Source organism: Chelonia mydas, chromosome 4 (assembly GCF_015237465.2).
Source record: "Chelonia mydas isolate rCheMyd1 chromosome 4, rCheMyd1.pri.v2, whole genome shotgun sequence".
Lineage (NCBI taxonomy): Eukaryota > Metazoa > Chordata > Testudines > Cheloniidae > Chelonia > Chelonia mydas.
The window spans coordinates 1,676,889-1,699,020 of NC_057852.1; the positions used below are offsets into that span (position 1 = coordinate 1,676,889).

General features: G+C 52.9%; 1 protein-coding gene across 6 annotated transcripts in view; it reads left to right on the top strand.

The window, feature by feature from the left end:
- LOC102929674 (class I histocompatibility antigen, F10 alpha chain) overlaps positions 1–22,132 on the top strand; it is a 127,464-nt gene that overhangs the window by 60,421 nt on the left and 44,911 nt on the right. The gene's annotated exons all lie outside the window — the stretch shown is intronic.

A 22,132-nucleotide genomic window follows, 5' to 3' on the forward strand; every position in this document is an offset into this window, starting at 1 on the left:
CCGTAGATGCCTTCCAAGGCTCCCCTTCTCCCCAAGCCCACCCTGCCTCTACCCCCCCATTGCCCCAACTCCCTTCCTTGACCTCGCACTCCAGGCCCACCCAGCTTCTTGCCTCTTAACCACAGCACCTCCCTGGCCACGTCACCCCCCCGGAGGGCCGGTCTTGCCCCGGAGTGACTCACGTCTGGATGCCACGGTGACGGGCCCCATGGGAAACCCCACAGCGGTCACATTAACTCCCCCAGCCAGTGCCCCAGGGACCCCTCATCTGGTCGCTGAGCAGGACAGCCAAGACGATGGAGCAGGCGTTCGGCCGCGCTCCGACAGGGTGAGCGGGCCCTGGGGCCGGCGTCCCTCTCCTGCACCTCCCAACCTCTCCCACTCAGCCCCACATCCAGCTCCTCTGCCAGAGCCCAGAGGGTCGGCAGCCCAAGGGGGGGCGCTGTGACAGGAGGGCACCAGAGGGCTGTGGTGGCCGGGGCCCCAGAAAGGGGGGGAAGGAGCCAGACGTGGCTAGATAGACTCACACTGGTGTGGGGATACCGGGAGGGGGCAATGACATGCAGGCTCCAGAATGGCAGATTTCTCCCACCCCAATGCTGAGCATCACCAATGTTCAAGTGCCCCTCCCCCAGCCCAGAGCAGGGGGTTATTGGGGGAGGGGGGGTTAACATGCTCCAGCGCAATGGAGGTAGCTAGGGTGGGTGGTGGTGGTGGAAGGTTGACTCCCGAAATATCCCCAACCCCCTGCACTAGCATGTCCCTTTGGGCTGAGTAAGAAAAAGGGGGAGCCCCTGAGAGCTGGGGAGCATGGGGATCTGTAGGGTCAGAGTGTGGCATGCAGCAGGGGACCCTGAAAACTGGGGAGAATTGCAGCAGGAGGCTGAGAACTGGGAGGCTTGGACCTGTGGGGCAGAGGGAAGGGGCCTCCTGGGAGCTGTGTGGACATGGCTGGGGCTGGGAGGTCTGGGTATAGGGAGGAGTCCCCCTGGCTCTGGGGGCACAGAGAGGGGCCTCCTGGGAGTTGGGTGGGCTGGGACCTAGAGGCACGGGGGGGGGGCCTGGAAGCTGGGTGGGTGTGAGCTGGGGCACAGGGAGAGGTCCCCTGGGAGCGGGGGTGGGCTAGAAGCTGGGGGACTGGATCAGGACCCCCTAAGATTTACTGGTCTCTCTGCCCTGCAGTTTTAGTTCCCAGTCCCTTCCCTTCCCCTCCCCTCGCTTCCCAACCTGGAAGAGTCTGGCAACTTCCAGCTCCCATTGGCTGGCCCCATTCATCTTCCATTGGGCCCATGGAAAGAGGAACGGCAGGGCTGGGACAGTCTGGGGTGGTGGGAGGGGAAGGGGAGTGTGGCGGGTTCACGTGTAGAGCCCCCCTTGGGACTGTCACTTGATGTCCTGAGCTGCCCCGGAGCCCAACCCTTCTGCCAGCCTGGGCACCCCTTGACTCTGCCTTGCTGAGCCAGACCCTGCAGGCCCCCTCCAGCACAGACCCAGAGACAGGGCCACACCCTCTGCCGAATACAGACACGGAGATTCACTCAGCCCTGGGGCGGCTCAGTTACAGGGTCTTGCCCCAGCACCCAGTGCAGCGCCTTCCTGGGAGCCTGAACCCCAGATAAACTCCTCTCACCCTGTGTAAGTTGTAAGCAGTGTGAGTTCATATTATTCGCCCTCTTTCTCCTTGTAAAGAGAGATCTGCACACACTGCTCTCCCCGCAGGGACCAATGACTTACACTGGGATTATTAATTGTAACCCTTCTGCCAGGCCAAGTTGATAGCAGCAAGGGCAGGGTTCAGTACACAGGGGTTCCCTCTCATCAAAGCAAATGCAAAACTGGCTCGAGCCCCCACCCAGTGACCTGGGAAAATCTTACACACCCCCTGGGCGCCTCGAAGAGGCAATACTTCCCCTCTCGCAAGCACAGAGTCTCGGTGTAGCAGAGAATCTTTAATAACATGAGGTAAACGACATCAGCATTGAATTGGGGAAACACCACAACTAGTGTTCATTAACCAAACCATGAGCAAAGACCCACCCCAGCAAATTGGGCCACATCCTTTCCCTCGGGTTCTTGAGTCCCAGAACCCAAACGTCTCTTAAGTCCAGCAATCCACAAATCACTCAAAGTCCAAAAAGTCCAGCCCCAGAGTTCAAAAGTTCATCTGCAGAGTGTTACTCCCCAGTCTGGCTAAATTGTGCTTGTGTGTGGAGAAAGATGTAAGGGGCACCTTACGCGTCCTGAAGCTGACTGCCCCACAGGGCTCCACTCCGCTGTCTCACGAACAGCTCTGCTCTGCACAGCTCGCCGTCTCGTGAAAGCTCCGCCAGCCTATCCACGAACAGCACCACTGCACTCTAGATCTTCCAGCTCCCCACTACTTGACACAGTGCTCAGTGATGTCAGCTCTCAGTGATTTCAGCTCATAGTAGTAGGAGCCCTACTGCTGGTGCACTGTAAGGCCAAAGCGAATTCAGCACAGTACCTGTAGCAAAACTCTTAATAGACCCAAAATTAGCTCTGACATTCCACAGTGGAGAAAGACAGAGGCACAATTGGTGTATCAGACACTCACAAAGGAGCCCACACCACCAGGTACTAAGACCTGTCTCAAGCCTCTTTCCAGTCACAGAGTTTTGGAACCCATGTCCCTTGCCTAGCGAGTGCTACTTAGTTGATGGTGAGTCCCTCCATCATAACAAAAGGTCAAGTACAGTTCCAAGCACAATTCCCATAATCGGGGTAATAACAATTTATTCTTCCCGCCCCAATAACAGAGACACTGGGGATCCCACAACAGCCAAAGTGACCATTTGGGCAGTTATGGCCTCATTGTAGGCGGGGTGGGTGTGCCTATGTAAATGAGATCGGCCCCTGAAGTTCTTTTCCACAACTTGCCACACCTCACCACCAGATGTCAGGGTGGAGCTCATCCTGACTCTGCTTACATCATGAACAAAAGTGATTTTATTAAGTATAAAAGGTAGGATTTCAGTGTTTCTAAGAGATAACAGACAGAACAAAGTAAGTTACTAAGTAAAATAAAACAAACACAAGGCTAAACCTAATACACTAAGAAACTGGCTCCATGTAATATCTCACCCTCAAAGATGTTCCAATAAGCTTTTTTTCACAGACTGGACTCATTTCTAGTCTGGGCCCAATCCTTCCCCCTGTTTAGTTTCTGTTAGTTCCAGCAGACATCCTGGATGGTGAGCAGGGGCTTTCTCCTGACTGGCCGCAGCTTCTCTCCTGTTTCACCCCCTTATATAGATCTGGCAAAAGGCGGGAGTCCTTATTTCAGCTTGACCCTCCCAGTTCCTTATGGAAAAGTACCTGGTTTAAGATGGATTCCAGTATCAGGTGACATGGTCACATGTCCCTGTGAGACCCCAGTCTCCATACTTTATGGGCTACACATCCGCAGGAATGGGCTTACAGGAAAACAAAACCATTCACAACTAGTTCTAGTTGACTGGAGCCATCCAGTTCCTGAAATACCATTAATGGCCCTCCCTTCATCTGACTACATTAGTAATCCACGTTTATACCTCATATTTCTAACTTCAGACATGGAAATGACACATGCAGACAAACAGGATGAACACATTCAGTTGATGAGAACTTTTTCAATGATCTGTCACAAGAGGCAGTTTGCATAAAGCATATTCCAGTTACGTCATATTCATACTCCTGAGCACATTTCCGTAAAGAATACGGAGTGCAACGTCACAGGGAGACCCGGCTGGCAGGGGCAGAGGGCAGGGGCAGAACTTGGAGCCAGGCTGGGAGGGACACCCTGAGGGTGGGGAGCAGGGGGCTCTGCTCAGGAGCAGGGAAGCAGACGCTCTTGCCACGCCAGGCTGCACCCCGCAGGCAGCCTCTGCACCACGGTGCCCCTGGCTACAGCACTCTAGGCAGGGGCCCACACTGCCCTGCCCTAAGACTGGCCCTGGCCACATGCTTCTTGGGGCCGAGGGGAACTCTCGTGTCAGGACTCCACCCCTGCAGCTCCATGCTGAGCGCTGCACAGGTCTCCAGGAACCTACACTTCAACCTCCCCACGTCCGGTTCCCAGAGCCGTTCCTCTCAGCTCTGCAGCACTCTCCTGCCCCACCAGCCCATGCTAGTCGGCCAAGCCCAGATGTGGCACTCCACCCAGGGAAGCCACTCCAGGAAAATGTCATGCAGAGGTAACTGCCCAATTTCCTCCTCCTCCGCCAGCCATACGTGCAGGGCACCACTGGGGGTGTCTCCCAACCTGGTCCAAAGCGGTCTGGCTGTGTGACTGCCATGACACATGGAGCAGCCTGTTTGTATCAATGACTGTGGGGATCGCACCACTCAGTGGTGTTTCCTTCATGCTGCCTGGCAGCTACCTAAGTTCCCTCTAAGCCACGTGGCTGTGCAGCAGGCTATCAAGGCTGTGCAGGCGGGGAGAGGTGCCTCTCCCTTGGCCCCAGGATGCTGCACAGAGAGAGGGCTGGGGGGACTCCTCACTCCCCGCTGCAGCCTGTACCCCTCATCCCTGGATCCACCCCAGAGCCTGCACCCCCACCAGGAGCCCTCACTCCCTGCACCCCAACCCTCTGCCCCAGTCCTGAGCCCCCTCCTGCACCCCAAACCCCTCAGCCCTGACCCCACCCCAGAGCCCACCCCCCCCCCCAGCTGGAGCCCTCTCCCCCAGCACTCCAACACTCTGCCCCAGTCCTGAGCCCCCTCCTAATGTGGGCTGCATCCACACAACACAGATACGACCTGAATGCCCCTGAGGATGTCACATGAGCCACAGCTGTGTGCTGATTGGGCTGCAAGTGGCCCACAGGCCGCGGGTTCAGAACCACTGAGCTAAACCTTCCAGATCTAGGAATGCATGATACCTGCAGGGAATAAACAGCAGAGCCCTGCTAGACTCTGTAATTTAAAAGAAACACGTCAAGAGACTTCCCTGAAGGTCCCATCTCACCCCATGAAGGCCCATTCTCACATTCTTCCCCTCTGCAGATGAATAAATCTGAGAATCTCAGACTCATGTTATTCCTCCTCCTTCACAGCAGGAAAGTCACAAATAAACCGTCACCCCAAGGCCAAGCTCAGGACATTGCATTTCAAACCTCATCGAGACCATTACAGCTCCTGAATGTATCAATTTTATTAAATAACGTGCTATCAAGTAGAAATGAAAAGTTGGACCCTACCCCTATGCTGGATAGACAAACTGGAGGACTGGGCCAAAAGAAATCTGATGAGGTTCAACAAGGACAAGTGCGGAGTCCTGCACTTAGGAAGGAAGAATCCCATGCATCGCTGCAGGCTGGGGACCGAGTGGCTCGGCAGCAGTTCTGCAGAAAGGGACTTGGGGATTACAGTGGACGAGAAGCTGGACGTGAAGGCTAACAGCAAGAAGGCTAACGGCATATTGGGCTGCATTAGTAGGAGCATTTCCAGCAGATCGAGGGAAATGATTCTTCCCCTCTATTTGGCACTGGTAAGGCTGCACCTGGAGTATTGTGTCCAGTTTTGGTCCCCCCACTATAGAAAGGATGTGGACAAATTGTAGAGAGTCCAACAGAGGGCAACGAAAATGATTAGGGGGCTGGAGCACATGATTTATGAGGAGAGGCTGAGGGAACTGGGCTTATTTAGTCTGCAGAAGAGAAGAGCGAGGGGGGATTTGAGAGCAGCCTTCAACGACCTGCAGAGGATGGAGCTCGCCTGTTCTCAGTGGTGGCAGATGACAGAACAAGGAGCAATGGTCTCCAGTTGCAGTGGGGGAGGTCGAGGTTGGATGTTAGGAAACACTTTTTCACTAGGAGGGTGGTGAAGCACTGGGATGGGTTCCCTCGGGAGGTGGTGGAATCTCCCTCCTTCGAGGTGTTTAAGGTCCGGCTTGACCAAGCCCTGGCTGGGATGATTTAGTTGGGCTTGGTCCTGCTTCAAGCAGGGGGTTGGAGTCTAAGTTCCCTCTCAGCCGCGCGCTCGCACACCAGCGATGAAGGGCCACGCAGCAGGGGCCTGGAGAGGAGAGGGGTAGATGGGAGGGGAGCCAGCTGGGGATGAAGGGCTGCCACAGGCCTCTCTCCTGGCCCCGAAGCTCGCGGCTGCCAGCGCGGGGAGAGAGGCCCCTTCCCCCAGAGCTCCCTCTTGCCAGCGCCCGGCAGGGGGAGAGAGGCCCCTTCCCCCTGAGCACCGTGCTGCTGGTGGGGAGAGGGCTTGGGGGAGTCCTCTGGCCTGAGCCCCCGTGCAGCCTCTTTGGGCCCAGGGCTATTTGATTTTCTGGCCCCCAGGCTACAGGCTGTGGTGAAAAATGCAGGGTTTAGAGCGCAGGAGGGGCTGCAGGTTGAGGCAGGGGGGTGGGTGCGGAAGGTGATGAGGGGGCTGATTGGGGGTGCGGGCTCTGGGGCAGGGCTGGGGATCAGGGGTTTGGAATGTGGGAGGGGGCTCAGGGCAGGAGTGTTGGGGTAGGGGTGGGGGTGTGGGAGGGAGTTAGGGTGCAGGAGGAGGCTCAGGGCAGGAGGTTGGGGTGGGCTCTGGGAGGGAGTTACGTTGCAGGAGGGGGCTCAGAGCAGGAGGTTGGGGTGGGGGTGTGGGGTCTGGGAGGCAGTTAGGGTGCAGGAGGGGGCTCAGGGCAGGAGGTTGGGGTGGGGCTCTGGGAGAGAGTTAGGGTGCAGGAGGGGGCTCAGGGCAGGAGGTTGGGGTGGAGGTGGGGGTCTGGGAGGGAGTTAGGGTGCAGGAGGGGGCTCAGGGCAGGAGGTTGGGGTGGGGGTGGGGGTCTGGGAGGCAGTTAGGGTGCGGGAGGGGGCTCAGGGCAGGAGGTTGGGGTGGGGGTGGGGGTCTGGGAGGGAGTTCGGGTGCAGGAGGGGGCTCAGGGCAGGAGGTTGGGGTGGAGGTGGGGGTCTGGGAGGGAGTTCGGGTGCAGGAGGGGGCTCAGAGCTGGGGCTTGAGGTGCGGGGTGCTTGCCTGGGGCAGCTCCCATTTGGTGGCGCACTGGGGTTGAGGCAGGCTCCTTGCCTGCCCTGGCCCTGCGCTGCTCCCCCCGGAGTGACCCTGCAGCTGCCGGCACGGCACGGACGTCCCTGGCTGCAGCCCCGGGGGGGGCAGGTTGCTCCTTGCGCTGCCCTGCGTTGGCTGCAGGCACCGCCCCCACAGATCCCATTGGCTGCGGTTCCCGGCCAATGGGAGCTGCGGGGGTGGAGCCTGCAGGCGAGGGCAGCGGGCGGGCGAGCTTCCAGGCACTCTCAGCTCCAGCTCCAGCCCAGCACGGTGGGGGAGGGACAGCAGTGCACGAAGCCGCCTCCCTGCTTCCCGCTAGGAAGGGCCGGACGCAGGGACGTTAGTGGCCGCAGCCCAGGGTCCTGGGCTAAGGGGGCCCCACAAAAAGATCGGCATTTCTGTTAGCCTGGAGATCTTTTTGCAGAGTTCGCCTTAGCCCAGGGCTGCAACCCCCTAAAGCCGCTGCATTAATCCTGCCCTGTCTGCACCCCAAACTCCTCATCTCCAGCCCCACCCCAGAGCCCACAGCCCCCACACCTCCCAGCCACTGGGTCTCATGATTTATAAAATTGCTATATGCAAAAATCCAAATATTGAAAATTAATTCCCGGATCCTGCAGACACTTAAACAGACACAGAACTTTACTCATAGAAATAGTCCCGTGGTTTCAAGTTCAGGGAGCATTTGCAGCGTCAGGGACTCTGTGTATTTTTATTAAGAATTTGTCTTGTAGTGGCATAAAATCTGTCACTTTAACAGTAAAACAATTTTGTTTTAACAATAAAAAGTTATTTAAACTCTCAGTAATTTACAATAGCAATTTTTTTTATACCGGCCAAAGTTTTCAAAAAGTGGAGCCCAAAATTAGGCTCTTCAGCCTGCCTTTAGCCACCTAAGGGAGGGGTTTTCGAGAATGCTCAGGGCACAAGTCCTATTGACTTCAAACTGCAAATCCTGATGGTTAAAACATTTCAGCTCTTTACTTGTGGAAGTACAGTGTCCTGGCCAGAAATCCTCCTGCTCTTCCACGTCGCTTTTCACTAGTAGATCTCAAAGCTTTTGACCAAGGAGGCGCAGAGCACAGGCTTCTTGATTTTCAATTCTGCGTCTGTATAGTCTCATACTAGGGGATATTAATGAGGCCTTGGGCTTGTCTTTTTCAGCACAGATGAGCATTTTACATGTGAAACTTCTTAGTAGAAAAATATCGACATAAAATCCGAAATCTTATTAACACTTAGGAAACTAAAAAAACAACAAGCAGAAAACATCCACTTTGACAATTTAAGACCATAAAATGGAAGAGAAGAACTAGCAATATGTAGATAAGAAATTTGATGTAAATTTTCAAAAAAACCCTATATTTAAATGTCATAATTTAAATAAAAATTTTAGTTGTGATTTTCAGCCACCCTAAGAAGGGGAGCTCCCAAAGGGTGCTGATGAAAATATGGACAGGTAGGAGAAACACCAAAACAAAACCAAGACCTGATGTTTGAAAACACAAGAACATAAGAAACTAAGAATGGCCATATTGGGTCAGACCAAAGGTCCATCCAGCCCAGTATCCTGTCTACCGACAGTGGCCAATGCCAGGTGTCCCAGAGGGAGTGAACCTAACAGGTAATGATCAAGTGATCTCTCTCCTGCCATCCATCTCCACCCTCTGAAAAACAGAGGATAGGGACACCAGTCCTTACCCATCCTGGCTAATAGCCATTAATGGACTTAACCTCCATGAATTTATCCAGTTCTCTTTTCAACCCTGTTATAGTCCTAGCCTTCACAACCTCCTCAGGCAAGGAGTTCCACAGGTTGACTGTGCGCTGAGTGAACAAGAACTTCCTTTTATTTGTTTTAAACCTGCTGCCCATTAATTTCATTTGGTGGCCCCTACTTCTTATATTATGGGAACAAGCAAATAACTTTTCCTTCTTCACTGTCTCCACACCACTCATGATTTTATAGACCTCTATCACATCCCCCCTTAGTCTCCTCTTTTCCCAGCTGAAAAGTCCTAGCCTCTTTAATCTCTCCTCGTATGGGACCCGTTCCAAACTGCTAATCATTTTACTTGCCCTTTTCTGAACCTTTTCTAATGCCAGTAAATCTTTATTGCGATGAGGAGACCACATCTGTACATAGTATTCAAGATGTGGGCGTACCATGGATTTATATAAGGGCAATAAGATATTCTCCGTCTTATTCTCTATCCCTTTTTTAATGATTCCTAACATCCTGTTTGCTTTTTTGACTGCCGCTGCACACTGCGTGGACGTCTTCAGAGAACTATCCACGATGACGCCAAGATCTTTCTCCTGAGTAGTTGTAGCTAAATTAGCCCCCATCATATTGTATGTATAGTTGGGGTTATTTTTTCCAATGTGCGTTACTTTACATTTATCCACATTACATTTCATTTGCCATTTTGTTGCCCAATCACTTACTTTTGTGAGATCTTTTTGAAGTTCTTCACAGTCTGCTTTGGTCTTAACTATCTTGAGCAGTTTAGTATCGTCTGCAAACTTTGCCACCTCACTGTTTACCCCTTTCTCCAGATCGTTTATGAATAAGTTGAATAGGATTGGTCCTAGGACTGACCCTTGGGGAACACCACTGGTTACCCCTCTCCATTCTGGGAATTTACCATTTATTCTTACCCTTTGTTCCCTGTCTTTTAACCAGGTCTCAATCCATGAAAGGATCTTCCCTCTTATCCCATGACAACTTAATTTACATAAGAGCCTTTGGTGAGGCTTCAGAGTGATAGCCGTGTTAGTTTGTTTCAGCAGAAAGAACGAGGAGTACTTGTGGCACCTTAGAGACTAACCAATTTATTTGAGCATAAGCTTTCATGGGCTAAAGCCCACTTCATCAGATGCATGCAGTGGAAAATACAGCAGGAAGATATATAGATATATATACACAGAGAAGATGAGAAAATGGGGGTTGCCATTCTAACTCTTAACGAGACCAATCGATTAAGGTATCACAACAAAAGTGTTTTTTTCTCCTGCTGCTAACAGCCCAATTAATCGATTGGTCTCATTAAGAGCTGGTATGGCAACCCCCATTTTCTCCTCATCTCTGTATTGATATATCTATATCTTCCTGCTGTATTTTCCCCTGCATGCATCTGATGAAGTGGGCTTTAGCCCATGAAAGTTTATGCTCAGATAAATTGGTTAGTCTCTAAGGTGCCACAAGTCCTCCTCATACGCTTTTCCTGACTGATTGTGCTGGGGGCTCTGCCTGGCTCCAGCACTCCGGGCCCTCAGCTACCAAGGCCACCTGGGAACCCTGATCGATTCCAGCTTCAAAGAGTGCTGAGATCCATCTGTCTCTTTCTGTTCTTTGTCTCTTTCTAGGTATAGCCTCCTGACCCTGCCTCATGTGATCAGTTATAGTTTACTAGCCCTAACTTTTGTCATCAAATTTCAGTTAGATTTTATCTTGGAAGGGTTTTGTTTGTTTTCCTCCCCTTGTAAGGTTACTAACTGGAAATAAATAACTTTTATGGTTAAGCTGATTGCTCTCCCCCCCCACCCCACCTCCATGGGTGTTTTTGGCTTCTCCATTCACTCTGCAGCAACGCTCCTTGTTGTTGCTAAAGAAGCTAAAGATCCCTGCAGCGCCCAAAAATCCTGTGGGGTTTGCTCAGCAAGTGGGTTACTAGCAGAATGGTTGTGGGGTGAAGGTGGGGATAGGGAGGTGCTGAACCTGGGGGCATAGGAGGTTGGCAGATTAAGGTGTTGCTGAGCCCAGCCCTGTGAGACCAAGGACATATGAGGGTAACAGCTTTAAATTGCTGTTCAATCCAGCTGACTCAGTCCCGGGACACATAAGGGATCAGCTTGTGAGTGCTGATGACCCAGTCCTCTCAGACATGCTATGTTCATGTGTGTGTGTGTGTGTGTGTGTGTATGTGTGTGTGTGTGTGTGTGTTTGTGTTCATCAGATTTGGGGGCTGGAAGACCCCAGCCCTGGGGAACCGAGGTCCTGCAGGGTAGCTCCACTGGGAGGGAACTTGCAGAAGGAAGGAGTAGCGCTCCATAGGAAAACACAAGTGACTAAGGCAGCACATTGACAGAATTGCAAAATCTCCCCCCGACCAGAACAGTAACCCTAACAAATGGGCGTATCCCAAAGTAAAGGACAATTCTGGTAACAGATCATTTGGAGCTGGTTTGGAAGGGGAATTGACGTCATTCTTGTGACAAGTCACATGTTATGGCCAAAAACACTTTAGCCCTGTGCGCCCTTCCAGACAAGTCTTATGTCCCAAATACTTTGGGTCTTCTGGGATAAGTCCCTGAATAAGCAAGGATCTTGACCAAAAAGGTCGTCACGTCTAAAAAGGAAGAAAAAATTTCATTGTGTAGACCATGAAACAAGCCCTGCAACTTTTGGACACGTATCCCGACAGTCCACAGGGTGCACGTCAAGGAACGTTCAAAGCGAGAAGGGCGTTCTTTTTGGGGAGACTAACCCCCATTGCGCTGACCAGGAGAAGGGGGAAGTGGGAGCCTGCAGCGCCATCTAGCGGCCAAAGGAGAAATCGCCGGCTTCTGGACCTGTGTGCGCCCTTGGTTCGGTTCACATGCAAAGCTGTGTCACGCCAGGTTGGGAAAACGGGGTTCTGCTGCACGACATCATCCTCTGGAATGACTCAACCCGATAGGACACCTCCTATGATACACTGCTACGAGTGACGCTCTCAAACAGATCGCCACAGCTCCTCAGCCTCCCCGCACCAGGAGGCAGGTGTGAGAGGATTGTTCTCCCCAACTGACAGAGGGAGAAACAAAGGCTGAGAGAAGCGAAGGGCCTTGTCTTCCATCACACAACCTGCCGGGATAGAGTTGGGAACAGGACCCGGGTGTCCTGAGTTTCAAACTAACCATCAGTCTGGAGTTTCACACACTGAATGATCAGAATAAAGTGACCTGCAATGAGCTACAGACCAACAACCATTCACAGTGATTCTTCAGCAAGTGTTTCAGAAGCACGAGAACACCAGCGAGAACCAGGGACGGCTCAGAGACAATCAGCAGCGAGAAGGAGAACAATTCACCGAGCAGATGATTGGTTCTGGCTTATTTGCTGGACCTTAAAAGAGAACAACAAAGTCCTGAGTCTCCTCCCTGCCACGAGACCCCCTGCTCAGGCAATCAGCGTGGAGACTCTGGCGGTGGGCTGAGGGTTCCCCAGATGGCCCAGGGATGGCTCAGGTCCCCGGTGAGGATCACTCTCAGAGCACGCTTCCTGTCCCATCTCTTTGCGAGGCCTCCCACCATGAGGGCGACAGAGCAGCCCCCTCCTTGCCAGTGGAAGGAGGGAAGCAAGAAAAGGGAAACCAAAAAAGACAAACCCCAAGGACTCGAAGGGACAAAGGCCTAGCTGGGGGAAAATTGTCCCACCTTAACCTCCTGTTTTCCGTGCCGAGAATTTGGCCAGCACCGGGCTGCCTCGGTATGAAACCTCTCTGGGGCTCTTACCTTCTCCACAGGGACATCTGTCTTCTTGCTCAATGAGCAGTGGGAAAGGAGAAAACTCCAGAGAGGCTCCACCTCGCGCTCACATACGAGACCCTGAATTCTCTCTCAGTCCTCAAGGAGACACCTCAAGAAGGAGACTCCCTGCAGCAAAGCCCCGGGGGTCTCTGAGATCCCCCTGCCCTGCAGCCTGTCCTCCCTGGCCGTTGTCGTGGACTCTCTGTGAGGTCACCGCCTCCCAACCTCCTTTCACCAATCAGCTGAGTGCTGCAAAAGGCCCTTGTGATGTCACTGCCACCCCCACCCCTGCCCTGCAGGGCTCATGTCCTGCCCCGAGCCGGCTCCTCTGCATGTTTGAGCTGCTCCCCCTGGGTCACGTATGTGAGGGGGGGGCACCATCTATTCAGGGGGCACCATCACAGGGCCTAATAACATCAGCCACACTATCAGAGGCTCGTTCACCTGCACATCCACCAATGTGATATATGCCATCATGTGCCAGCAATGCCCCTCTGCCATCTACATTGGTCAAACTGGACAGTCTCTACGTAAAAGAATAAATGGACACAAATCAGATGTCAAGAATTATAACATTCATAAACCAGTCGGAGAACACTTCAATCTCTCTGGTCACGCGATTACAGACATGAAAGTTGCGACATTACAACAAAAAAACTTCAATTCCAGACTCCAGCGAGAGACTGTTGAATTGGAATTCATTTGCAAATTGGATACAATTAACTTAGGCTTGAATAGAGACTGGGAGTGGCTAAGTCATTATGCAAGGTAACCTATTTCCCCTTGTTTTTTCCTACCCCCCGCCCCCTCCTCAGACGTTCTTGTTAATCCCTGGATTTGTGCTGGAAATGGCCTACCTTGATTATCATACACATTGTAAGGAGAGTGATCACTTTAGATAAGCTATTACCAGCAGGAGAGTGGGGTGGGGGAGGTATTTTTTCATGCTTTGTGTCTATAAAAAGATCTTCTACACTTTCCACAGTATGCATCCGATGAAGTGAGCTATAGCTCAGGAAAGCTTATGCTCAAATAAATTAGACTCTAAGGTGCCACAAGTCCTCCTTTTCTTTTTGCGAACGCAGACTAACACGGCTGTTACTCTGAAACACTTCCCTTGGGAGTCTGGAGGAAATTGATGCTGTGGGGGGCAGGGAATTGACCCCAAGGCCACACTTGTGAGTCTGTATCATAACACACATGCACAACAGCACTGCGCGAAGTATGTACACGTCACCTGAACTCTGATGTTTCCTAACGTTTAAAGGCCTGGTCTCCAGGGTGTTCTTTGTGCTTCTAGATCGATTGTGGGGAGAGATGCAATCATTTAGTTCAGAGTGGGAGCCGTGTTAGTCTGTATTAGCAAAAAACAAAACCAAAAACAAAACAAGGAGTAGTTCTGGCACCTTAGAGACTAACAAAGGTATTTGGGCACATTTGATGGTGTGGCTGACATGATTAGGTCCTAGGATGGTGTCCCTAGACTAGATATGTGGACAGAGTTGGCAATGGGTTTGTTGCAAGGATAGGTTCCTGGGTTAGTGTTTTTGTTGTGTGGTTTCTGGTGAGTATTTGCTTCAGGTTGGGGGGCTGTCTGTAAGCGAGGACTGGCCTGTCTCCCAAGATCTGTGAGAGTGCGGGATCATCCTTCAGAATAGATTGTAGATCCTTGATCCTGCCCTGGAGATCTTTTAGTTGGGGGCTGAAGGTGATGGCTGGTGGCGTTCTGTTCCTTTCTTTGTTGGACGGGTCCTGGAGGAGGTGACTTCTGGGTATTCTTCCTTTCAGCAGGTGGGGATTGAAGTTTTAAGAATGCTTGATAGAGATCCTGGAGGTGTTTTTTTCTCTGTCTGAGGGATTGGAGCAAATGCGGTGGTATTTTAGAGCTTGGCTGAAGACAACGGATCGTGTGATGTGGTCTGGATGAAAGCTGGAGGCATGTAGGTAAGCATAGCGGTCCAGGATAGGGTGGTGTTTATGTGACCATCGCTTATTAGCACTGTAGTATCCAGGAAGTGGGTGTCTTGTGTGGCCTCTCCTTCTGCCCCTCCACCCCCACCAACATGATACAGTTCTGCGGTGACCTGGAATCCGACTTTCCACGTCTCTGATGGAAGGAATATTTCCAACACTCCTCTGAACAACACACTAATCCACAGAGACCTTCCGACCAACACGACAAAAAGAAGGATTCTGCCTGAAGGTCGAAACAGCAGACTGGACTTCAACTCGAGTGCTTCAGCCGACAAGCACGGGCTGAAGTGGTCGAAAAGCAGCATCACTTGGTCCATAACCTCAGCCGTGCAGAACACAACACCGTCCACAGCCTCAGGAACAACTCTGACATCCGAATCAAAAAGGCTGACAAAGGAGGTGCTGTCGTCTTCATGAATAGGTTGGAATATGAACAAGAGGCTGCTCGGCAGCTCTCCAACTCCACATTCTCCAGCCCATTCCCCTCTGATCCCACTCAGGGTGACCAAGAGAAACTGCAGCATCTGCTCAAGAAACTCCCTGAAAAAGCACAAGAACAAATCAGCACAGACACCCCCCTGGAACTCCGACCAGGGATCTTCTATCTGCTACCCAAGATCCATAAACCTGGAAATCCTGGACGCCCCGTCATCTCAGGCATCTCTGGCTAGGGGTGCTGGTCGTGTAGGGCCTGAGGAGAGAGTCGACATAGCCAGATAATCCTGCTGTCTGGATGCCAATGCCTGAGATGATTTCATCGCAGTCTCTGACGAGGGGGTTCAGGCTCCAGTGCTCTGCTCTGTTTTCCCAGCCCTGTCCAGGGGGTTGTTTCCAGTTTCAGAAATGGGGCAATGTTCACACACTCCCAATGGGTCTTTGCATAAATTAGGCCCTAAGCCAGGGGCAGGCAAATTTTGGCCTGATGCTGGATCGGGTTTCAGAAATTGTAGGGAGGGACAGTTAGGGGAGGCTGGGCCTCCTCAAACAGCAAGGCATGGCCCGGCCCCCGCCCCCATCCGACCCCCACTTCTCGAGCCAGGACGGCTGCCCCGGGCCTCCGGCCCCATCCAAACCTTCTGTTCCCTGAGGGGCCCCCCAGGACCCTTGCTCCATCCAACCCCCCGTGCTCTCTGTCCCCTGACCACCCCCGGATTCCTCCACCCCTAATTGTCCCCCGCTGCCCCATCCATCCCCTCTTCTCCTTCCTGACTGCCCGCCCCCCGCGACCCATGCCCCATGCAACCACCTTTTCTCCCTGACCGGCCCGAGACTCTCCGCCTCAACTGACCCCTGCCCTAACTGCCCCCCATCGCCCCATCCAACCCCTCCTCTCCTTCCTGACTTGCCCCCGGGACCCCTGCCCCATCCAATCACCCCTTGTCTCTGACCGCCCCTGGAGCTCCTGCCCCTATTCAACCCCCAGTTCCCCGTTGTCTGATGGCCCCGACCCCTATCCACCCCCCAGCTTCTGACCACCCCCCGAACTCCCGTGCCCTCTATCCCACCCCTCTCCCACTCCCTGCCCCCTTACCGCGTTGCCTGGAGCACCAGTAGCTGGGGGGCGGCAGCCATGGCCTGGTGCCACCACACTACCCCTCCCCACAGCCCCGTGGGGCCGCCTCCCCACAAGTCACCAGACCCCAGTGTAGCCGTGCCACTCCACAATCCCCCACCGACTGTCCTCCTCGCCCCAACCCAGGGTGCAGCCGCCCCACGCAGCTGAGCCACTCCACCCCACAGACGCCTCCCCTCCCTACAGCCCCCCACAGCCATGCTGTGTCCCCCTGGGGGCGGCCATGGTGCTGCCCCTCCCAACCCAACCGCCACAGCCATGCCATTGACCCAAGTCCCCGATCCAACTCCCCTATAGCCTCTCCCTCCCCCACATCCCTCCCAGACCCCGTCCCCATCCATTCAACCCAAATGCCCCCTGTCCACAACCCCCCTCTCCTCCTCCCACAGCACCAATCCATCCCCTACCCTCCCACACCTCGCACCACACAGACCCCTCCACCTCCCAGCTGGGCCCCCTCCCCGCCCCCTGCCACCCCACCAACCCCGTCAGACACCCTCCCCTGCTGGTGCACCAGGGTTTCCCCAAGACCGACCAACAGCCATGAATTAAAAAACCCACACTGTTTGTTGGGGCCTCCTGGAGCCGTGGTCCCTACCTGGAGATGCTGAAATCTCACTCTTGTCTCTCTCTTCCTGCCTCCGGCTCCGAGCCAGGCTCCGGACAGTTATGTGGTGAAGAGATGAAGTGATGATAGTGGAAGGAAAAAATCAAAAACCAAAAGTGAAGCCAAAAGCGCAAGCCAGGCAGGCAAGGCAAATCTCAAGCTGTTGCCATAGACTCGTCCTCCCCCTTCTCCAATAACCCACCCAAACCGGGACACCACAGACCCCAAGGACCTCAAACCAACTACCTGGAAGCAGCAGCAAAAAGGCAGCAAGGACACAGGCCGACAGAGAGTGGAAGGAAAATCAAAAGGGAAAGAGCCCAGTCTTTGAAAGCTTTTTTAGTTCTTGGCACCTGCTCCCAGAAGAGGATGGGGCGACTGACAGCCAATCATGCTCTCGAGCAGGGAAAGAAAAGCTACTCCTGAAACAACAACAAAGCAAAAGAAGAAGGAACGGGACAGTGAGCGGAACAGAGAGATTTATTCACATGAAATGGTAATTCCTTAATTCCCTGGGTTACTTCCTGGCCATTTCTATGACTTTAGTGCCATTAAGAAAACTGTTCTCAGAATCTCTGGGTCTCCTTGCCCTACGCTGTGGTTATGGAAGGTCCTTCTCAGCTCCTTTTACTTTCCTGCTTTCCACTTACTGTAAATAAACCATTAAAACAATTCTTCTTGTTTCTTCCACATTCATGTCCTAGTTCCAGTTGTTGGAGGCAGAGTCATGAGATGTGTTTGTGACACTCTACACCTTGGGGGAGCATCTTATGCTGATAAGAAACACACGGGATCTTTTCAGGGGAAAAGGCAATACGCCGCATTTATTGAAAATACGACTGTAAACATATGATTTCATCATACACACACACACACAAACACACACACACAGACACGTCCTGCAGATGGTTTTACAGTTACCAGTTTGCTGTAGCTCTTGTCAATCTAATGGCCAGTTAGATTGAACACAAGCGAGGAGCTGGGCTCTGTCGGTCGCGATCCCATGCTCCGAGGCTTTGCAGGACTGAACCCAGAGTCTTATGACAAAACACCCCAGCTTTAGACTTGTCAATTCCCACTTTCGTTTACGGATTTTGCAATGTCATTCTGTAATCGTTAGTCCTTAAATGGGGTTAGTCTCCGGGTTTTCGGCTGTTATCATTTGGTGGTTTTGTTGGCTTCCCATCCTTAGCTCTTCTTTGTCTTGCATTCTGGGTGCCTGCCTCGCCTCTGACGTCATCAATGCTGCTAACACGTTTAGCGTCGGATACGGTGGATGTTTTCTGATTGTCTCCTGCTGTTTCCAAGTCTCTCATGTCTTCTTGACCATCTGGACATTTGTGATGGCTTTCCACCTTTATTTTGAACTATGCACACATTTTTCACTCACACCAAACAATTTGACGGAGACTTTCAGACAGGATAACATTTTAGAAAGGATGATATGGTTACTAAAGGGATTACAAAAGAACCTTAGGCAAGTTAGTTTCCAACGCAGACAAGAAACACAACTTAATTTGTAATGCAGATAAGAAACAAGACCTTAGAGCAAATACCATAATGAAACCTTATCCTAAAACAAAAGGTGACCAGGACTGTTCTGGTCTATTCCTGCCTGAAATCAGCTTCAGACATCAGAATCTGGCTGATGCCTCTTTACCAATGGCACACAAGGCCGTTCCTTCCTGCTCTCAGAAAGGGTGGCGGGCAGAATATGGTCACATCCTACCATACATCAATCCATTTAATCCATGATTATCCCTTCTCTTTCATTATGCAAAATGCAAACATCAAATCCTCCTCCTCTAGGTGCCCTGTAACCCCCATATTCCTCATCTTGTCTTGAATTGTGATATTACACGTAAACCAGGCCATGCAAGGGATCAGGGGAAAGGTGAGGAGCTGTCAAAAGTCACGCTTCTCTCTGTCTAGATGTGTGTCTCCTCAGTGCTTATAAAATGACAAGAATTGTTCGGTGTTCACTGAAACATGCTGTAAGTTGTGGGATCAGCCAAAAATTAGCTTCCCCAGAGGTAAGGAACTTCAGCAACCCCCGGGTGGGGTGTGAAACAGCCCATCAATAGCCATTGCCCAGCAAGGAAGCTCCCATTCAATGATTCACCTGCTAGAAAATCACAGGAACAACACGGATCCACCAAGCGGAGTTAGGTGCTGAAACTCCTCGTACAGCGCATGGGCCACACAGGCACCTTACAATACAACTCCCGAAATCCAGCTCACTGGGCAGGGAGCCAGCCAAGCCCTTGAATGGGAGAGACTGACGAGGGGGAGGTGTCCAAGCCCGACCCTTCTCTCACAGCACGCACCTGGGCTGTGTCCAGCTGCCTAGCGTATCTCCGAGTGTGAGTACCAACCTCAGGGCAGAGTGTTACACACCAGGGCACACACCCCATGGGGACTGGGAGCGCGATAGTTTGATTTCACCCATCAAGAGCCAACTCCCCAGGCAGGGCAACAGCCTGAAGAGGGAGTCCCAGACACTCCCCTTGGGCCCTCTGCTCTGTCCTGCCACCGAGGCCAGCCTGCCTTTGGGCTCGATCTGTGGCTCAGGGAGGCCTGAGCATGAACTGGTGCTGCCAGCATCACCCCCCCACTGTCTGCAAGGGAGGAAGGATTGAACCAGGGTCCCCATGTTTCAGGTCAGTGTGTGAAGCACGGTGCTGTGGTGGGGCTCTCTCCCGCGCTCCTGTGGAAGTTGGTTTCCTGCAGCTAAATAATGAAAGAGCTCGGGCCGGGGGATTGGATCACCGGGGTTTCCTAATTCCGACCTCTCCGGTGGGTTCCTGCTCCACTGGACAGTGTCATCCAAAGAACATTGTTAGAAATCAATCATGAAAAGATGCGGAACGACAGCAAGCCAGGGGGTTTCAGGACGGGGAGACCAATTCAGGCAATCAGAACAGCAGATAGGACACATTTGGAGCTCCTATGAGGCTCCAGGCAGACATGTTATAGAGACGGAAACTGGCCAGGAATTCCTGGAAACCGGGTTAACACTTATCAAAGTATCCATTTGCGTTACGCTGAGGGGGTTTGGGGGGAGGGTGTAAACTATTTCCCTGAATCAAGATTCCACTGGCAGCTCAGTCCACCATGTCAGCGAGAGAAGAGCTGGGGTCCCTGGGCAATGGGCCCCCCGGGGCCTTTAACACCACAGCCCTGGGGAGGGGGTGCTGAGAGGGACCATCCAGTGAGGAACACAAGTCCTTCTACCATCCACCACACCCTCTTTTGGAACGGCTGCTGATGGCTCACCCCATCTGTGGGAACTGTTATCCCCTCTGCCACCCTCTATCTGGGGGTTTTCTCTTCTGCACCTATCTGGCAGGGCAGCCCCCCTGTCTGAACCCCTGATCCACTCCCAGTTTTGTCCCTCTGCCCAGCCCTCCCCTCCAGTTTCTCCCCTTCAGGGGGATTTTCCCTGCCTTTGGTTGCAAGGAGCAGATGCTGGTGGTGAGTGAGGGCAGCAACTTGCAGATGTCACTGAGCAGGTGATAAGAACAGAAGAGCAAAGAACGGCCAGACGGAGTCAGACCAAAGGTCCATCTAGCCCAGTGTCCGTCTGCCGACAGTGGCCAGTGCCAGGTGCCCCAGAGGGAATGAACAGACAGGAATCATGCCGGGATCCATCCCTTGTCGCCCCATCCCCAGCTTCTGACAAACAGAGGTTAGGGACACCATCTCTGCCCATCCTGGCTAATCGCCATCGTTGGACCGAGCCGCCAGGAATCTCTCTAGCTCCCTGTCGAACCTTTGGATCCCAGGACCCTGCTCAGGAACGTAGAAAGTTCTAATAAAGAAGCAGCTTCTGATACCAGGGGACTCCTCTTCCTCCTCCCCTCCCGCTGGGATGAGCAGCTCCCCCAGCTGTCTCTCTGCCCCGGCCCCCTATACCTCATCACCCCTTCAGCCTCCCTCCAAATGTTCCCTTCCCCCCATCACCTCTTCAGCCCCCCTTCAGCCTCCCCCAACTGCCCTGGTCCCCTTCCCCTCATCGCCCCCCCTCAACCTTCCCCCCCTCCTAGGCTCCTCCCCAGCTGCCCTGTCAGTCTTTCCCCCCTACAGCCAACTGCCCTCCTTCAGTCTTACCCCCAAAGCCCTCACCTAGCTGCCCCACATACCCCCTTTAGCCTCCCTCCCCCGCAATCGCCCCTTCACCCCCTCACCCACTTCCCTCCCTCTGCCTCTCCCCAAATTCCCAGCTCCACCACGCTGAGGTTCCCTTCCCCACAACCATCCGCTTCCTTCCCATGGGGAACAGGAAATGCTTTTGAAAAAACCTCTTGTAAAGTAAAAAGGAAAACAATCCAAGCAAGCCCCTCCCATGCTTTGTGCTGGGCGCCCAGCTGGGGGTTTGTGTGTGTTCGGCTGAGGAGGGGTTGTTCTGAGCACACTCCCTTCAGGGAAGGGGTGGAGTTGGCCAAAGGGGCACCTTGAATCCTTAGCAGAGAATTCCTTTCTCCACAATGTTAGCTGAGCGTTGCTGTTCAATGTCACCTGACGAATGCAGCATTTGAAACAATCTGACGGTAAATCCCTTGCCCTCTCAGTTGCTGGAGTTCTCATACCCTCCGCTCTTGGGAGCTCACCACAGGACACGGCGTCTTATTTCCAGAGCATCTTGGAGATTAGATGGAGGAACCTGCACCCCAAACCCCTCATCCTCAACCCCACCCCAGAGCCCGCACCCCCAGCCGGACCCTTCACACTCTTGCACCCCAACCCTCTGCCCTAGCCCTGAGCCCCTCATCCCTGGCCCCATCCAACAGCCCACACCCCAACCCTCTGCCCCACCTGAGCCCCCTCCCACACGCCGAACCCTTCAGCCAACCACACAGCGTCCATGTGCAGAATGAAGTTTGGAATGTGCAGCAACGTACAGGGGAGGGGTCACCCCTCATCTCCATATTGGTGCACAGAACAACATTCATTCCACACTGTTACCCCCAAATCTCTGTCAGGAATAATAAGGAGGTGACATTTTCAACAGGTCCGACTCCTACCAGCATCTATCATAGAATCATAGAATCATAGAATCATAGAATATCAGGGTTGGAAGGGACCCCAGAAGGTCATCTAGTCCAACCCCCTGCTCAAAGCAGGACCAAGTCCCAGTTAAATCATCCCAGCCAGGGCTTTGTCAAGCCTGACCTTAAAAACCTGTAAGGAAGGAGATTCTACCACCTCCCTAGGTAACGCATTCCAGTGTTTCACCACCCTCTTAGTGAAAAAGTTTTTCCTAATATCCAATCTAAACCTCCCCCATTGCAACTTGAGACCATTACTCCTCGTTCTGTCATCTGCTACCATTGAGAACAGTCTAGAGCCATCCTCTTTGGAACCCCCTTTCAGGTAGTTGAAAGCAGCTATCAAATCCCCCCTCATTCTTCTCTTCTGCAGACTAAACAATCCCAGCTCCCTCAGCCTCTCCTCATAAGTCATGTGCTCTA